Here is a 15,724-nt window from a genome sequence, read left to right as displayed (position 1 = left end):
AATTATTGAATCGACATTAGTATATCTATAATTTAATTTAGTTTTTTGTTACCTCTTTTATTTTATTTATTATGCGTAAGCCCGTGGTATACCAACTTTAACACTTCAACAGAAACACTGTCTCTTATAATTTTTATTAAGTAGCAATAGGCGCACATTTTCGATAGAATGTGATCAACATGCAGTCCTAAAAATTTGTACTGTCATTATTCGGCAACTCTGTTTATATTAAGATACTGCAATCCATAGGGCGGTTTTTAGTTCCAAACTTTACTGATGTGCTTGTATTTTGTATTTTGGTCTGCACCGCACATGCATGATACCCACCACAGCGCTACTCTTAGTGGCTAATCCTTTAGTGTTTTTAGGGCCAATTATTACATTACATTACTGGATCGCCCAGATTTGCCAAGAAGTCTGGAGGCAGACAAGATCCCTGAGGGGTTCCCCTCGATATTCTTAGAATGCTGGATCTGACACCATCTCTCTCTCCAACAGATGTTAATTTTTTTAGCAGCAGATCGAAGTCGACAGTGTTAAAGGCGCGTGTCATGTCAAAAGAAAAGCTTAGGGTGAAAATTTTGTTATTGAATGCTTTATGTATACTCGCTATTGCCGACTTAAGAGTTGAGTTAATGGAAAAACCTGATCTAAATACGTTTTGATATTGTGATAATAAATTGAATTTTTCTAGAAAACGCCTCAAACGATCGTTATAACAGCTTTCAAAAATTTTAATGCTACTAGACTGTAATTACATCAGCTTCGCCCTTGCAGATAAGTATGACTCTAGCTTGTCTCGGTCAAGACAGATTAGTGGACATTTACCTACCCGATATCTAGTATAAAAATCTCCCCTCAGTGGAATTTCCCGTTTCAGTAACACTAATAATACACTGATAATTAATTTCAAACACTTAAGTAATAACGTATAATGTAATAATGTATAGATGAAAAGAAAATATAATATTAAAAAACGAAATAGCTGGAAATATTAGCAATTTTTAAATCATCATTTTAAATCATCGACTCGAAAACAACTAGGTATCAAAATCAAATATGTTAAACATGTTAATAAGAATTAAGTTTAGTGGTACTTTTTTTTCTGTGACACAATCGGTCGCAAAAGTTCAAGAAGTAATTGCAACAATTACGTCGTTCACGAGACGTTGCCGAACAAAACAAAAAATCCGTTTTCTTAGTTCTTGAAAAATGAATTCAGTTATTATAATAAAAAAATAACGCGAATTTCTTTAAACAAGGATTGGTCCCAGATGATCCCATCCCATGAGATCTTACAGACGTTTAAATTGGCAACAGGTATCGGATATTTCACATATTGCAACATCGTTTCATCTCCCCTGATGCCGACAAAAATCGGCAACTCTGATATTTCTTTCGTGGATTTATATCGTTTACATTGTGTATTATAACAAATAAAATTATTATAAAGCTTGTACTGATTGTAAGGCTATACAAACCTGAGTCAAGTCAAATAAATTATATTCAAAGAAATGAACGAATCGTATATATTGTGCGCTTTTATGGTTTTGATGAAGTCAAAATCCATTTTTTTATAAGAATGGGGCTTTAACCAAGATTTAACTTTAAAATTAGTACTAATTGGCACCAATGAAAAAATTGCTACAAGAACTTCTTGCTTCTGAACAAGTCCGGGAATGTACGTAATTCATTGCCTTTTTGATTAGACCGATGTCTGATCTATCCACGGAAGTTTACCTGTCGTACCGTGTTGTTTAAAAGAAGACAAATTATACAAACGTTGATTATTTTATAAAAAATTCTTCGTCGGCTTAACTTCTCGATTCGACCTCATCATATTACAAAAATAAGTTGTGTCAACTTTTATTGTTATTTTATTAATTTTTTTTGACAAGGATACGTTTTTTTTTTATTTACATCCGATTTGATCGTACTACTACTTGCTCATGAAAAAACAAGGGATAGTAATTATGTTCACCGGCGGGTTTGAATGAAACTTTCTATTCGTACCACGCACACAGTCGGATATGCTTCGGCTCCACGCCGAAAATATTTTGACGACCCCTCCCAGCAAACTGATAATAAAACGAAGGATCAATGATTTACGGGTACGAAGGGGTGGCGCCCTTGTTCCGTCGGGGGAGCACATACACCACGTTATCGCTCGGATTTTCATTGCGGTTAAACAGTTAGGCATTGCGGGTGACGTTTGTTTTTGCCCGGCGTTCAGTTTTTCAAATGATTTATATGGACGAGGAAGCTAGATCTGCACTTTAAATTTTCATTATGTGAACGTAATGAAATGACCGTCTTGATGGTAGGAGTTGCTTTGCAGGGACACGAAAACCAATTCTGTGAATTCAAAGAAATCCGACTATTCATGGAAACCCGAAACCCGTTTGTTTAAGTTACTCTCACCGTATGTTATGAGATTTTGATTTTATCATATCCATTCTACAGTAGTAGGAAAAGGTATAAAGGCAGGAGTGTCGTATGATCGTTTATAACGCTTTTCTCCCAAAAAAAAACTACACAAGAGAAGTATAATACACATGGTGTTGCTCGGAGGATTGCCCAAACTTGGTAATTGATAGGCCGATTGCTAAAAAATATGATTATGACTATGTCCTAAACGTCCAGCTCTTGTAATATTTTCAAGAATTTTTCACTTAGGCAAGCATTCTTTAAATATTTCTAAACTATATAAAAAGTGATGGTTTTTCAAACTATTGACCCATATCAGATTTAGAATCAATTTAGATTGGACTAGTTTATGTCAAACAATAACAGTAAGGGCAACTTCCTGTGTTTTTGTCTTTTTGTCTTTGTCTTTTATCTCCGTTGTTTCAATTCAATGGTATTACTCATAATGCAAAATCCAAATTTGAACGAATTTTCATTCTTCTTCAAAAAATAAGTCTAGTAGTAAAAGTATCCAGTAAAAATTGTAGTAGAACTGGGGTGCTATTATGATGCGCTTATTAAAAGCGACTGTTTTTTATATTTTACAAAACACTTTGCCTGGCCAATTCTTAAAGGATGTCATTGCCGTTTTTTAGATGTTTAAAACCATTATAGACCATATTGATCGAATACTTGCTCAATAAGTAAATCGATGTCTGGATTTACAAATCATATGATTCCGCTAACTTTTTTGTACGTACCTAGTGTTCCATTAAGAATGGCTCTCGGTCGTATTTCAGGAAGTATTAGCCGTACGGACTGTGATTCATTATTTTGCCAAAGGGACAATGAAAAATTGCTGTCACTTATTTCCAAGTTTCTAGAACGGTCACTAGAGGCACAACTTCTATGGTTAATAAGAAAATGGAATAACGGCTCTATAATCCTCACTTAATAACTCCTGAGCAGAGAGTTTTTTAAAGATATAAAAATAAAAGTTGAAAATTCAATGAAAAGCACCTTTTTCCAATAAATACGAAATCGTAATCTTTCCCGTATTTTTTAAACTGTTGCAGTAGCGTCATTGATCATGACTATTTATGACTATTCTGAGGAAATATCATTTAATTTGTTATCGATAATAAATACCAGAACACCATGATATTATACCTTTGGTAAAAATTGGCTTTTGCTTTTGCTTTAATTGTCATAGCGTTGTTACTGAAATATTGATTGTTTATCATCACTCTTATTTGATGGCTTTAAAATGATTTTCATTAGTTTTTAGTTTAGCTTTATTAGTTTACAGTTTTGTAGTCGAAGCTGCACCTTTGAGACAGCAACTACTTAAACTTATACTTTTTTAAAACGCCTACTTGTTCTGGCATCTTAATTATTATTTAATACTGAATACGGTATTCTGAGAATATCGAAATCAAAGTAAATTAATCGCTTCTCTCTCATATTCTCTCAGAATGTCATAATCAAGCGCTACTGATATTTTTTACTTTTTTGAGCATTTACTATTATTTTTGCAAAAATCTTCGATTTAAAAAAAGATGTCAAGATGAAATTTTAGAGTTTTTAACTGTTTAGTATTTAGTAAGCTAGAATATGTAGCAAGGGACGCTATTTTAAAGGAGACCTAGCTCGTTTGATTTCGATAATCCTATCTGGTGTTGTTGGTATTTTAATACACAAACGCACCTAACCTTTACCCACCAGTTTATTTTTTGAGATGAAAAAATATTATGATGCTTATATTTCTCGCACCCTCTCTGATAATTTTTTTTCCAGCGGCCCATTCGTCTAATACTTACCAATATACGCCGAGAGTCATTTTTAGTGAGACACCCGGTACATACAAATCCCAGCAGAGCAACGTTAGGAGCTTTTTCCATCTACATTCACAATGATCTTAAATATAGTTTCTGTAGATGTGCATCCTGTTCGATAATCGGAAGTTTGCACTCCCGTCGCCCTCAAAAGTCGTTTCGGGATTATGAACGCTGCTCAGACGTGATAAATGGGAAATTTTAAATAGCTCACTTTAACTTCTTATATATCAGTTTCCGTCCGTCTATACTCTTTAATTAGTTTCGGGAAAGTTAACAAAAGGGCATTATATAAGATCCCGGGGTAAATAGCTTTTCCTCTGATTTAAACCATCGTTGTAATATCCGTCCGAATTTTCTAAAGATTTAATTAAGAATTTTCGCCCGAACGGTATCTACAACAAAATGCAAATCGCTCAAAGAATATTCGAAGCGTGAAATGGTTTTGATTTTGATTTGTTTTATTATAGTTAACAAACGATCCTCGACGTTAGTTTTTTTTTTTTGTTGTATTCATTGCGGTTCGCTTGGGACTTGTAAGAATTGTCGTCGAAATTGACTTTACAATTGGACAGTGAATGCAACAGATATAAAGGAAATTAATTAAACATGTAATTAATATAAAAAATACGGTTTGCTGAAAAAACGTTTTAGAATGTAAATCAAGTCGAGGGGGCACTACTTTTGAGTAATGTTAAAACAGATCCGCTACTATTCCTTATGTAAGAGGTATATGCACAAGTGGTGACCTTTTGAACTGTAGACTCACCTTGGGTTTTGAATCATTTTGGAGCAAGTAAGTCAGGAACGATTCTAAGTAGTTCCTTGGCAAAAATTAGATCCAAAACATTGAATTAGGAGAGATACCTTATCAAGTGCCTTACCATCTTGGAAACACCAAACGTCTCCCATATGTACGAGAAACATCGAAAACACGCAAGTTTTTATACTGTACTCTAAATATACACTACACTACTCTAAAATTCCCGATTGCCTGCGGAAAGTGCCACATTAAAATGTCAGTTTCACAACACTGTCGCGAGCATTTCCAATACTTTAGTCACGGCTTGGGAGCGATTTGCTATTTAAAATTTATTTATTTATTTATATGTGATCGGCAAGGCATTATATTAATTAATTCAGCTTCGTTCATTTAGTCGTTAGAATGTTATTGACAATCGGACTTTTGGTTTTGCAAATATCGGATAGTGACTTTTTATATCTTACAGTTAGTGCTTTACTAACTATTGCAATCTTGGGTTACTTTTGATTACTTCTGTAAACAATTCATTAAATATTTCATTTTGTAAAATTCAGTCACTATAAATATGAAATTTAAAAATATTGTCAAGGTTTTTAGCTATCATCTTTGAATCCGGATGGAGCTGGTTCTTTTTTACTTCAAATTGGTTTAACGTTGTTGGGTACTTTTTTAACTCTCTTTTACTTTCCTTTTGCGAATATCGCAATACGCAGAAACATATTTCTATTTCCAGACAATTTTGGCGAGAGCTCAACAAATTCCGTTTTCGTTTGCAGAAGAATGCGTTGTTTTCAAAGTACCTGGCAGATAATACGCTGCAATCTTTAAGCATCTGAAAGCCTGTCTACGACATTATATCTACAGTTTTCGTTTGGACGATTTGTAAATGCCCTTCCTATCTACATTGTATAGGGACGGGGCATTAAAATAATGACAGCTATTCGAATTTCAATTGCGGGATTTGGCAATGTCGCATGACAAAGCGGACCGTTCTCCAAATCCGTTCGCGCTTCCTGAACCAACGCCTTTAATTTTGAAAAGTGCATTGTTACGTATCTCTTCGGTACCTAAAACGCACAGAAGGATAAAATATAACACGTTGAAACCGGATAGATTTGTTAAAGTTTGGGACATAAAGTGTCGGAGCAGTTTTAGGTAATTGCATTTTCCATACCGATCTATTTTCTGACGTCGTCGACGCGACGTCGACTACCCGACGTTATTAATTTGTTTCTTTTGTTGTGCCCTTTATTCAATTATCGTCGCCTTTTTCCTTGCGTTCCGCAATTTGACGGTTTCACTAAAGGAGATTTCTGGGGTTATGTTTAACGATGTCCCGGTCGCCATTTTTGAGTGAATTATTTAATAATAATTTAAGTGAATTAATAACCAGAACATACAGAAGCTATATGCAGTTCCTTGGTCCATTGAAACAGAATAACCCTAATTCTTATATGAAAGTCTTAAATAGTTAAAATTTAAATTGACGAATTTGAAGGAGGATCATTCCTCTATGATGTGTGCTCCGGACCCAATGAATTTTGTTCTTTTTTTTCACATAGAAAAAAAAGCATATGGAATGTCAAACTAACTAACCAATATAACCAACATCTAATTATAATTTTAAAACGGGTATAATTAAAAAGAATATTAGTTAAATCCTCAAATACTACACATTCACATTGTTCAGAAGGTTTGACCTTATTAATTTCTTAAGAAAAAGGACATCAAGAATGTAGTGACCACTTCTTAGGCATTAATTTATTGAAGCTTGGCATGGTTTAGACGGTTATGTAAAAATTGGGGACTGTTATTTTTCAGTTTAATGAAGAATTCTCAGAAGCGCAGTTCGATATTAAAAAGCACTTATTCGTATAAGCGATAAATGATGGTGTTGTTGCCAGAGTGCTACAAAGCAGAAGTTTTGTGGCACACCTGTGTTAATTTTGTTTGCCTAGTAGTTATTCTTTCTTGCTAATTAAATACAATTCAGATTGTTGTGTGTGGATTATAATCCCGGTACTCGTTTTTTTTTTTTGGGGCGAATCCATCACATTTCAATTACATTAAAAAACGATCTACCGTAAAATTATTTAACGTTGCGTTGAATTCCCGACAAGATGTGGAAACCGAGTTGTTTGTCGTCGGCAGACAACTGGACGAGCAATTTTCTAATTCACTTCGACATGATTCACGTGCTTTTAAATTTCGATAATGTTTGTAATATATTTAGAAAATTATTTTTAGTTCGTATTCGCGTTAATTTAGTTTCGGGAATGTTTTAAAGAAACAGAAAGCAACGTCGAAAATATTAACAAAAACTATGTGGCTTCTTGTAAAATTATTCAAGCGTCGGGCTTCGTTCCGAGTACCTACAGAATAAATTGCGATAAAAGAAAACGTGATTCCATTTTATTCGAAATGCGTATAAATTAAACGTCGAGTGTTTTGCATTTAATTGAAATTGCATTTTCCTTAATGTTGCACAATAATAATAATCTCGGTTCACGTGTGTGTGTATGTACGTATAATCTCGGAAATATAATGTAACATTCAAGAGGTCTTTAATGTTTGTTTTCGCGAAAGCGGATTAAACTTTAACGAATGTTTTAAAGCGTCGGCGTTGGGATACTGAAGTTTAGTTTAGCGCGATAATTAGTCTCGTGGGGAATTTCTTGATTAAAGGAAATATTTTTAATTGCAAGGGTTTTTGCTTATTAAGTGGTTTGTTGCATTGGTATTTTACACTGCCTGGTATAGAAATTGCAATATCTAGTAAATGTAAATATGTTTTATTATTTTTTAATTTTTATTAAGTGGTTGGAAAAAATAGTCCTTTGTTATATATGTTTTTGGAATTGATTTTGATTAATATTTTAAAAATAAATAAATACAAGATGGTCAAAAACTAACACTAACACTAATCACTAAATGGTTTGTTTCAAATAGACCCATTTTTACAATTTTAGCGTATTTACCATTTAAAAAAGGACGAATTTGTATAAGGTTGCATGCAAGGTGAAATAGTTAAAAATGAACATATTTAAAAATAACAAATTAACGTAAATTGAAAGATGTTGGCAAAGGTATAATAAATATATGTTGCTTCCATCTGGAATATAAATTTTAATTCTGGTTATATGCCACAATTGTTCAAATCTACAGCTATTGTGATATATTGAATACAGTTCTGTAATGTTGTTAAAACATAGCATAAATAATATAATATTTATTTAAACAATTTTAACACTTGTTTAGTGCAGGAGTTTATCATCCCTATATAGTGTGCCTGTTGCCAGAGTGCTACAAAGCAGAAGTTTTGTGGCACAACTGTGTTAATTTTTTTTACCTAGTAGTTATTCTTTCTTGCTAATTAACTTAATTAACGGTGAACTTCAGGTTAGTCGTTTACGGTGAATGAGACGTAGATCATATCGATCTAATATATTTTCAGCGATGCAACATTCTCGCGTCTTTGAATTTTGTTATTTTGAATGGAAAACCATGTATGTTATTGAATTTTCCATTTCGCCATTACAAAATTAAACTTTTTGACAGATGTTTTTATTCTGAAAACTGATTTTATATAATTTTGGTAGACTGATTCCAAAAATTCTATGCATTTATTTGTATCTTTTAAGGCTTTTTTTGCAAATATTAAAGGAAAAACAAAACGATATTTCTAAAATAATTTATTTATTAATTTATTTTATTTAATTTATTTTTTCAGTAAAAAAATGGAATCCTAGTTTCAAAAAAGTGAAAAAAAAAATTACACGGACTTTTTTGAGTGAAATTTTCTTGTTTTTGCCAGAAAGCTGCGTTGTCCGGACATTCGGCTGTGTGTTTTTAAGGGCAGATTCCGTTTTAACATCCGGCAGTACTCTGCCATCATCGTTATTCTCCATTTGGCATGGTATCGTCGTTCCATTTCCTTAATGTTCTGGTGAAATCTCTCGCCCTGTTCTTCGCTAACTGCTCCAAGATTTTCAGGAAAATAGTGTGAAAACAGGAAATGTACTTTCAAACTCAAATTACAACCTAGACATATTTTGAACAATACTTTCGTAGTTTTCGTCCTTAGAGTTCACAAGAAACGTATTGGTCATTGTGTTTTGAATCCTTGTATTTGCATAATGTTCTTATCTGCGGCCCAACAAAAATACCTTTTTTTACCTGTGCATTAGGTGTGACTGGAAATTTCTCGCACAAATATTTGAAACACTGTCCGTTTTTGTCTAAGGCTTTAACAAACTGCTATATCAAGTCAATTTTTATATGAAGAGGCAGCAAATTTTTTTGGGGTCAACTAAGCTATCTCTTAAGACATTTTTGCTACCAGGTGTGACTTGAGTCCAATGTCCTTGCCCGACTATCCCAAATAAAGCATGGATCCCAAATTTGTCCTAAGAGCATGCATAGGACGTTAAGGTAGTTTATTTTCTTCAAAAGAAGTCCTAAATTTTCAGACGGTTCTTTTAAATGTACCGAATGTGCAATGGGAACCGAGGCCAATTCCGTTACCATTGTGCAATAAAACGCCTTTTTCATAATAAATAATATAATATCCGCGATCCCGGTAAAAGCTTCATGTGACTCCAGATCCCATTAAATGCTTGTCACAAAGTCTGGACGCTAACAATTCGGATGCATCCTTTGGAAGATGAAAATCTCTAATTAAATCATTTAATTCGTTCTGGTTAAAAATTTCGGGCTCTCTGAAATCAAGTGTGAAATCTGAGTCATCTGGGTCGGAATTAGATTCCTCCGATTCTGACAATATGACCTTTCCTAGTTCTTTTGAGATGGTAGGTATCGCTTCATCTGGTCCACGAGGAAATGGTCGAATAGCAGAGTCAAAATTGGCGTTTTTTGGAAAAAGGACCCCCAAAAATATACAAATATCGAAACAGTTTTCAAACATCAAAATCACTGTAGACCTGTGTTATTATTATTACCTATCTTTAGCGGTTTTTTCAAAAATTATTTTTTCCCTATTTTTTGTTCGAAATGTAGCTCAAATTAAATCTTTATTACAGCCGCATTCCAATTCTCACAGACCTGAAATTTTGGTAATCGTTTACGAAGATCCCGTGCAATAGTTTTATGCACAAAAGTTTACTCTGTAATACACAGTGGCTCTCAAAGTGTGCGATTATGCCAATACCGCATGGATTGGCATAATCGCATAATTCGGAGATATTAAAATATTAAAAACTCGTGAGTCAAATGCCGTTTACCGCACTTGTTGCATAATATACTATTTTTTACGACCGTTAGTTTTTGGGCACATTTTCGCAAAACAACACGAATACATTCTCTGACATGACCGTCAGAATTGACAAACGTCAAAATTCAAAGCGTGGGAAATATCTTCGAAAACATGCGATTGCTTCCAAATCCGTGCGGTAAAATCCCGGAAATGTTCGAAGTGGCTCGGATTCATGGGAAACGAAACTGACATGGTAAAGTGACCTTTCCCGCACGCTAGATCGATGGGTAATTAGGTATTTCACAGACGGGAGTAGAAAAAAATAATGACTTCTTTTATCATTATTATCTATATAATTTGTTTTGTTATGGATATTTTGAAATTTAGACTACGTATTATTATTAAAAAGGAATTGGTTCCGCCCGGGATCGAACCGGGGACCTTCTGCGTGTAAAGCAGACGTGATAACCGCTACACTACGGAACCATGAAAATAATTAATTTTAACATATTAAAGAGCGGAAAACGAAACGACCTTCTGGGTTTTGTGAATGAAACCGCGTTCAAAATCAGACTTTTACTTTTAGACGTAGCGGAACGCGGAATGGTAGTAGTCCGCTTCGCAGTAATAATTAAGTTTCTTATTTCTCGTATGATGATAAACATTGAAATGGTGGATAATTTTATTAATTTTACGTAATTCGTGTTTTGCGAAAAAAAAACAAAGGGATAATTTGGTTTCAAACGATTTGACGCTCTGTTTGTTGCTGTTAGTAGTTTTCTAGTGGTTAGTGAAATTACTGAGCTATGAAATAGGAAAAGTATGAAATCGCGATATTGGCTGTGGTCGTTTAGAAAATAAATAATAACTGGTCTGACATAATACTACTGACATCAGCTGGAAGCAAGGACTATTACATTCTGACGTATAAGCAATAGTTCCAAAATTTTTAATGAATAGCATTACGAAACCACAAGCTTTGAGTTGAGATCATTTCAAATTTGCCTGCAGAAAAAACAAAAATAACAATTTTACACCCTGTATATTGCAAACGATGTATTTTAGACCACGCGTTTATAATAACATCCTGTGAACTATCGGACACTTAATAAATAAAATCCTGTATACGGTTGTAATACGTCTCGTCAAGTGGCTCTCGGAACTTGTCAACAAAAAAGATTGTAATAGCTATCCCTTCTTTGATGTATCTCCTTTTTAGCCCTGCTTATTTGGATAATACTTCCTTATATCTCACATATCGATAAACAGACTTATTTTGCGAATGAAATGGTAGCCAGGTGTTATTACGCGCAATCACGCATCGTCGAAAATAAATCCAATAGCATCAATCATCCGGCAAGTCGTTTTAGAATTTCGTGCATTTTGTCCATTACCCCCGGGCACAGGACATTCTCGAGCCGTTTACAGGCCGCAAAAATCAATAGAGTTGCCACCCTCGTACTTCCGCACTATACGCGGTATTCGTTGCTGGTGGACGTCATCCTCGACGCCGGTTGGGATTGCCACAGTCCCGCATTATTCGTCCAGTTTTAATTCGCATATTTTAAATGTCACGCACTTTTTTAATTTCTCGTTTAGTTGCTTTATGCCGGCTCGATGATGTTCGAAAATGTCTACAGAATACAGCTGTGCCACATGTGGTTGAAACGTGGTCGATTCGTTAATTATCGACAACCATTCCCTTTGGGGTGGTCTATATTCTTTGTCAATATATACTCTGCATATTTTTTGATAGTATTTTTGTGGTATACAGGGTGTTTCCTAACCTGTCTAACAAAAGGAAGAAGAGTTTTCGAGAAAAAAAATACCTATTCGTTTTCAAAATAGAAGTTGTTGAAAAATAAGTTGATATTGAGTTTTCTGTTTGCTTTTGTGCTATACGATATTAATACTTTGAGTTTCTTCTTAAGTAGTTCGCTGGCGTAGATTCAGGTAACTTAAAAATTTATTTTTAACAAACTACATCACATTTTCTTTCTTCCTATCTTTTACGGTTTTAGGGTAAAATGTAAATGATCTACGAATTATAGTACTCGTTGCTATTTGCTGACTTTGAACGATTGTTATGAAATGCAATAAAAATTGCCTGGATTTAAAGACACTCTTCAAATATAACTGAAATTAGTAAGTTGGAGAGAGCTGGGTTTTTTGGTGATTGCGACACTCAAGAGGAAAACATACCGAAAAAATTACGAAATTTCGAAAACACTATACTTTGGAGGACCACATGAAACAGCTAAATGACATGGACCAGAAGTTTTTTTAAAATTCGAGTAAACCAGAGAATGAACTTTTGGAAATTAAAAAAATAAATAAATAAAAGGGAACAGGCAGGCTGACCTTGGTAATAATTTAAAAATTCAAGGTATTTCTTACAAAAAAAATTAAGATTAGATAATATTATTTTGCAAAATAGGAGAGCAGGTCCACCTACCTAGGTATCCAGGTAATATTTAAGAATGTTAATGTTAAAAATGGTTGGTTAAAAACTAAAAAGAGACTACAGCTTAACACCAAATATTTAGGTTTTCCTATGGATAATAAAATTTTCTTAAATCCTGATCTGACTAAAACAAATCTTGAAATATATAAAACAGCTAGAAAAAAAGTAGGAGAAATTCTTTCTATATGAAAAGGAACAAAAAGTCCAATTTTGTTGGATTACACATGAAAATATATTTTTAAGAAACGATGCACAGTTTAGGAGTCTAGCGTCACTCTAGTAGAGACCGAAGAATAGCTAAAAAACTACAGAAACCTTGAAGTAAATTTAAACTTGTTTATATGAACATCTGCGGTCTACAAACAAAATAGATAACGTGATGAAAGATGAGTGTGATTTAATTTTATTGACTGAAACTTGGAAAAAAGAAAAATGTTTATATGGTCTAAGAAATTATAATGCTGTTTGTTCCTGTCGTGATGGGAGAGAAGGGGTAGTGTTAATATATTTTAGGGAAAACAAACAATTTTGAGAAATAGGAAGATCTAATTCGGACGGTAAAGTCAATTGAATGTGCGTGAGTTTAGGTGAACAAACCCTAAAAATAAGTGTAGTTTATAAGCCTCCTTCTTTTTCATTCACGGAGTTTGAGAAATAATTCTAGGATTTTTCTGAGGCATCCAAAGAGACATCTGATTGCGGATTTTAATATCAATTTGCAGCGTGAAATAATTTTTAAATTCATAATAATATAACTGAATCTGCGGCGGCCTGCTTCGAGTAGCATTATCGACCATGTGTTGTCTGATAGATACCGTGACTTAAACTGTAAGGTTAAGATAGAAAGTAATAGTCTGTCAGATCACAATCGACTATCAATCACTGTAGAAGACAATATAAAATTAATCTAAAAAAAAAAGATAATAAAAAAATTATTCGCAGATTTGAAGAAATACTTATAAACACCGACGTTTAATCCTATCAGTTATTTTACTTCCAGTATGCAATCAAATTAGGGAATCTGGACCCCACTCTGTTGCCGAATTGATATTTTGTTCGATTCAAATCCGATAAAAAAGCCTACTTCTTTCTACCATTATTCGACCTAACCGAACGACTATGAACATACTATACAATTTATATGTGTTGTTATGACTTGGGTTAGGTTTTGTTTGCAATTGCGTCGATTTCAATTCATTCAATTCATTCAATATTTTGGATTATCAACAAATCATTTGATCATAATTTCTTACAATGAATTGTAATGTAGTGAACGAATTGAAAGATTTTGTAGCTGGCGCTGCGAAGAAGATGGCGACCAAACATTAAACTGGAGACGGTTTTCGATACGACTGCGGATTGACTAAATAACAAAACTGACTGGTTAAATAATTCTGGGGTGGTAAAAGCAAGAACCTTTCAAGTTGCTGAATGAAAAAGTTGCACTTTTGTAATCTAAATTTATTAAACCGAGTTAAAACGTTGCTTAGTAGCAGATTAGACTATTTTTTGCAGTTTGAATTTATGATCTTAGTAATCTTTGTACCAAAAACTAATCAGGACCGTTGGTAGCAGCAGACAAGACTAGGAGCTCTAAAGCATGTTTGAACGTCTTAAATTAATGGTGGTCAAATTTTGTTTACACTTTCATTTCATTTATTAAATTATATTATGGCATTTCAATAACACTCCGTTTGTGATGGCGAAAATATCTGCTATATTTCCTCAAGGAAAAAGTAATATGAATTAAGTATTTAACAACGATTTATTTTTCATTCGATTAACGGTTCCCTAATTACCACCATTAATGAATCAGTATATTCCGAATATCAAACTATCTTAAAGTAATGTGGTAAAGTCCAGTTAGGGCAATTGTGCAGTTACGTGACAGCATGACATCTTTAGTTTATTACTGATTGTTGTAAATTGCCACAGGAATTTTGGTGGTCAGTTTTAACATCCGAGTAAAAAGCCGCATCAGATCAAATTTTTTACGCTGCACACAATCTAAGTATTTACTGTCTCCATGCTTGAAACCATCACATTCTTATGATCGAGCAATTTTTCTAAAAATTATGAATTAGGTAGGTACTTATTATATCTTTTTGTGGCGTGTTCCGTTCCGCATTAGACATATCTCTAAGATTGGCGCATAAGCTTGTTTCTGGAGTTAAAGTTCAGATCAGCACACGGAACACCCCTTATAAAGTACACGAGCATAGAGGATAGCATACGGACATGAAATGACGCAGTATTTCAAGCTGGAAATATCTGATGGAACAACCATGCATTGCTCATAAAAATGAGAGAATACATGAAAAACGAGAATGATACCTTTTCACTCAATCCAGTATTTTTGGACGAGACTTGGATACTGAGCAAAGGTGAGTCTAGAAAACGCTGTCAAGATGATTCTCTACGAACAGTTCGGAAAAAATCTGGTGATGGAGTTCGCTATATAATTTTACATGCTGGCTCTAAAAATGACTTTGTATCGTATCACTGTGGACGTACTGAGCCAATATCAAAGTTGGAGCAGGCAGTCTCTCGTCGAGTGAATGCAAAAAAAGGAATATTCCATTTCAGCCAAGTTTAATTAAAGACCCAGCTATGGATATTAGTGAAGCAGCACCTACCAGAAAAACTGCATATGTAGTTCCTCAATATTTTTCTTTGTATATGAAATTATTTATTATTATTAGCATTATGATGCTAAAATAGGTTCCATCGATCCTGTAACATCTGATGCTGTGTTGCGTTCATAGACTGAAGCACTTGCTGTAGTAAAATAATAATAATACTTCTGATACACGAAAAATGTAAGAACACAGACGGCTTAATAAGTGAGGTTTGGGAAAGAGAAAGATATTCTCCCAGTTGTTATGGATATGCATGAATCACACTCGGAACAAGATATTTTTTCCCACGATGACTAGTTTTTGTTCCTCTTCTTTGCCCTTTGCGTTATGGGTTTTTGTTGTTTTTATTGGGAGTTTTTCGAAAATAAACTTATCGAATTGATATTTGCTTTATCCCAAATATTT

General features: G+C 33.9%; 1 protein-coding gene and 1 non-coding gene across 3 annotated transcripts in view; one reads left to right on the top strand and one right to left on the bottom strand.

The window, feature by feature from the left end:
- Positions 1–15,724, top strand: part of LOC132702933 (RNA-binding protein Musashi homolog Rbp6) — an 838,217-nt gene that overhangs the window by 46,021 nt on the left and 776,472 nt on the right. The gene's annotated exons all lie outside the window — the stretch shown is intronic.
- On the bottom strand, positions 10,630–10,702 carry Trnav-uac (transfer RNA valine (anticodon UAC)). The gene has a single exon. It is a non-coding gene; the product is annotated as a tRNA-Val (tRNA).

Source organism: Cylas formicarius, unplaced genomic scaffold (genome assembly GCF_029955315.1).
Source record: "Cylas formicarius isolate icCylForm1 unplaced genomic scaffold, icCylForm1.1 PGA_scaffold_6__28_contigs__length_40554024, whole genome shotgun sequence".
Classification (NCBI taxonomy): domain Eukaryota; kingdom Metazoa; phylum Arthropoda; class Insecta; order Coleoptera; family Brentidae; genus Cylas; species Cylas formicarius.
Note: the sequence above shows the minus strand (reverse complement) of the source record. Positions and strands in the feature narration are given on the sequence as shown.